Below are 4,822 nucleotides of genomic sequence, written 5' to 3'. Positions count from 1 at the left end.
TTTGTGAGTCTCCGATAATGTATCGGTATCCCCAAATATGTGATGGGAAACTGACCCAACCCGCATCCGAACAGTTGAGCGTACAGGTGGGCCTCGTCTTGAGCCTCGCCAAAGCAAAACAATTCACTTTTATGAAAATTGATCTTTAGACCCGAGAGTTGCTCGAATGCTGATAAAATTAGTTTCAGATTTCTCGCTTTCTCGAGGTCATGATCCATGAAGAAAATCGTATCATCGGCATATTGAAGTATAGAGAGACCACCATCAACTAGATGATTTACTACCCCATCAATTTGGCCATCAACCTTGGCACGCTCAATCATGACCGCTAGCATATCCGCCACTATATTGAATAGCATGGACGATACCGAGTCACCTTGTCGCAATCCCTTCTTCGTTTGGAAATAGTGTCCAACATCATCATTGACCTTAATGGCAACACTACCTCCAGAAACGAAGCTATGGATCATAGCGCGCCACTCTTCAGAAAATCCTTTCATTCTGAGAGTCTGTTGAAGAAAAGGCCACTTGACTTTGTCATAAGCCTTTTCAAAGTCTATTTTGAGTACCACCCCATTTAACTTTTTCCGGTGTAATTCATGGACTGTTTCATGAAGGATAACAACTCCATCTAGGATGTGTCTGCCTTGCATAAAAGGTGTCTGTGAAGGCCGAACCACATGTTCAGCAACCGAATTTAGCCTAGTAGTCGCAACCTTTGTGAATATTTTAAAACTAATATTAAGGAGGCAAATAGGTCTATATTGTTGTATCCGTTCAGCCTCATTAACCTTAGGTAATAAAATAATCTCACCGAAGTTTAAGCGGAACAATTCTAGTTGGCCAGCATGTAGGTCGGTAAACAAAAGTAGGAGATCCGGTTTGATGACTTCCCAGAATTTCTGATAGAACTCAGCAGGAAAACCATCCGGACCCGGGGCTTTGTTATGCTCCATTAGGAAAACTGCCTTTCTAACTTCCTCCTCAGAGTATGGGGCTGTTAGAAGGTTGTTTTCCTCATCAGAGACCTGAGGGATGTCATCTGTTCGGGTCTCATCCATCGAGAAGTTTCCTTCCTCTGGGGCTCCGAACAGGTTTTTATAATAATTAGTGATATAAGATTTAAGTTGCTCATGCCCCTCAATCACTCCCTCATCCTGTTGTAGGGAATGAATAATTTTCTTTTGGTGTCTGCCATTGGCGACTCCATGAAAATATCTAGTATTCGAATCATCTTTCAGGATAAATTGCGAGTTAGAATGTTGGTACCATTTGAGTTCCTCTTCACGCAGCATGTTTGCTATCTGTGCATTTGAATGATTCTTGATCTCAATTTCATGCTCAGATAGAGGTCTAACCTCTGCCAAAGCTTCTAATTCATCAATGATAGATGAAAGACGAAGCTTCTCCTTTTTGAGGATACCCACCGTATGCCTGGCCCAACCACCAAGGAATTTACGTAATGCACGCATTTTGTTATTCCATCTGTGTATTGGGGTAGGCTCGGCGACTGGTTTCTCCCACACTTCCTTGACCATGTCATGGAAGCCATCCCGAAGCAACCACCCAAGTTCGAACTTAAACTTGCGTCTATGTTGTGGTCGTGGCAACCCAGTAGTTAGAAGAATGGGTGCGTGGTCTGATAAAGCCTCGATACGAGGTAGAGCACGAACAGAAACCATAGGAAATTTTGATTCCCATTCGGTATCCATTAAAACGCGATCTAGTTTCTCATATGTCGGTTCCGGAAGACTGTTCGCCCATGTGAATTGTCTTCCAATCATAGAAACCTCTCGCAAATCTAGACTATCGATGACAGCATTGAAAAGGAAAGGCCAATGATTATCGAACCTACCACGGCTTTTCTCATTTGGAAATCGAAGCAAGTTGAAATCCCCACCTATAAGAATGGGATAGGGATTATCTTTCGCCAGATTAACCAATTCACGAAGAAAATCGGCCTTGAACTCATCCTGGGCTGCCCCATACACGGCGATGAGGGTCCATGTGAAGTTGTCGGCCTTGTTGCGAATATGGAGTTTAACATGAAACTCGCCATTCGAACTAGCCAAAACATCCATAGTCCCTGTATTTACGCCAAGGAAAATGCCCCCAGAACGACCTCTAGGTGGTCGCGAAACCCAAGTAAAGTCTATCCCGCCAGAAAGATGGTTAAGCAGACTTACTGAGAAATCACGTCTACCCGTTTCAGAGATAGCCAAAAAATTTAAATTGTATTCCCTATTACATTCTGCAATGAATAAATGTTTAGCCAAGTCACGAAGACCTCTGCTATTAAAAAACATTCCATTCATGAGGAAACAATAGGAGATTTAGAACACTTTGCCCTCTTATGGGACTTACTATCTTTTTTCGAATGTGCGGTCTTTGATTTACGTCCGGATGCTGTAAGCTCAATCAATGAACTAAGCCCGGGTTCATCTAGGCCCACGTCCGAAACCGCCCCTACTAAATGAGAGAGTAGCTGACCATCTGGTGTGGCATGCAGCTCTTCCTCATCAGTACAGGAGACATAAGACTTGCTAGAAACACGTGGAGTAACTTTTAATCGGTCATATTCCACATGTTTCAAAGCGTTAGTCGAAATAGAAATATCCTTCTCATTCTTTCTAAGACTGACACCCACTTTATTTAACTTAGAAACGATGGCAGTATTAGAATGTGTGTGTTTATATTAGCCTAATCAGTTCTTACAAGTACCTGAGATATGCCATAAAGCGCATCATTACGGTTCGCATTATGGATTGTAACCCAAGCAAAGCAGCCGGCCAGCGCGCTCAAGCCTCAACCTCAAGAAACCGACCCGTACCTGCTTTCAGACCAGAAAGGAGAAGGCCACTGTACGGGACAACTTAATCTTCTCGTTAGCTAAAGCAGCCCGCTAGAGATGGATGGACGGATAAGAAAGCGTCGTTAGCTAGCTGCAGATGGAATGTCGATACGCCTTTTCTTGCAATTTGCAAGCTCTACAAATGGCTTTTGTGGCGAGACACGACCCGACTATTCGATCGGCCAGTCGCTGTGCAGCCACGCACACGTCGCTCTCCGGCGGGATAAAATAGTGCTGGCCAGTACGGGACCGGTCAGTTAAGGACGGTTTAATTAGTTGGAGCGCACAGTGGAGGCCCAAGATTCGAGGAGGGTTAGCTACCACGTAATGGCGCCATGGCGGTGAGTCAGCAGGGTTAGCGAGAGGGTAAAGCGACGAGTCGTACGTACGTGCCGCGGACCGGGGGATCACACCACATGCGCCCCCGCGCCCATGCATGTGCGAGCGGCACACGTCGCCGGGGTTCCAGACGACGCGATGCTGCGGGGCGTACGTGTGCCGCTCACGCGGCGGCGCGCGGCGCCGTCTCGGGGCTGCATGGGGCGCGCGCGCTTGTCGTCGGATCGCACGGAGGGAAAGGCGCCGTGGCACGTGAAAAGGTAGGGACGAGACGTGCTGCGGTCCGGGACACGTCGCGGTGCACCGGCGAAAACAGTTGCGGCGAACATGCATGGTTCGTGAGGCGGCCGGCCTCGGTGTCGCTGGTCACTGTGGCTGCTTGGATCGACCGACGGGGGGCATTGACGTCCCTATGGGGCTATGGGGCTATGGCGGACAGACAGGTGGACGGGTGCAGGTCCATCTTTACTGTCGGCGTGTCACGGCTGTGGGCGACCTGCTCCCCAGCTGGAGACATGTGCATATGGAGTAAAAACTTGGTGCAGCGCCCGGCCGATTAAGGGGTCACACGTACGTCCGCGAGCAGTGATCTCTGCCAGTGGCAGCGCAGGCCACCGATGCATGCATGAGGATTGTTGATTGATGGTTGGCTCCTCAGCGAAGGGGATCCTCCATCAGACAGTGGGCGGTGCTGCTTCTTCCGTGCAAAGCGTCGCGAGCGGGAGCGAATTTAGCGCTTCGAGTCGTACGATTCTTGCGTGCAACTTGACGAAAACAGGACGGAGATCGGCCGATCCGAAAAATACGCTCTGGCCGCCGCGTCGCTCGTCCTGGGCGACACGGGCGGCGACGCCGTCCCCCGCCCAACCTACCTCTCCTCCGGCCTGCCTCTCCCTCCCGCCGTCGCCGGAGGACGCCGCCGGCAAAGCTAGTGCGGCTGACGGCGGCGGCGGGGTCCCTGCTTGTGATTGTTCTTCCCGAGGACACGGGGACCCAAAGAGATCGAATCCATCCATGGTCGCAAGTGAAAGCGAGATTTTCAATCGGTCAGACGTGCATGCATCGCTAGTCAAGAAATCAATCAAGGTGCCTATGTGCTTGCTTGAGACTAGCACGTACGCTCTCATCGACGGTGACGGAGACGACTCTTAGCGGTGATTCCATGGCTGTTGGTGGCTGTCAGGCCGACAATGGGGTCGTCCCGGCTGGATCCTGTGACAGTCGTCCCTGGCCTTCACAGCTCGTACGACTCCGTGCTTGATGCGGCGGCCGTCGCTGGTGTGGCTGCTACGCCTAGATCTCGTCCGGCGGCAGCCTCGATGTGGATCGCGCTGGCCACCGAAAGATCTTCATGAGGGTTTCTACTTCTAGATCCGGTGGTTGACATCAAGGTGAGATGCAAACTATGGATAACGGCTTGACGCAGAGGGATGGTGGTGCAGCGGCGACGGTCACACATCGCATGTAACTGCTGGGCTCGTGGAAAAGTGGTGGCGACAACACTTGAGTGACTTGATGGTGGTGCTACTAGGCACCCGGTCTTGAGCTCCGGGGTGACAGCCTAGGTGACCTGAGTTCATCATGCCTAGCAATGGCGATGTTTTTATGTCGTTACCTTGTTGAAGGCATTGC

This window comes from Triticum dicoccoides, chromosome 3B, assembly GCF_002162155.2.
Source record: "Triticum dicoccoides isolate Atlit2015 ecotype Zavitan chromosome 3B, WEW_v2.0, whole genome shotgun sequence".
NCBI classification, from domain to species: Eukaryota; Viridiplantae; Streptophyta; class Magnoliopsida; order Poales; family Poaceae; genus Triticum; species Triticum dicoccoides.
The sequence above is the reverse complement of the archived record's forward strand: the minus strand, read 5'-3'. Positions refer to the sequence as shown.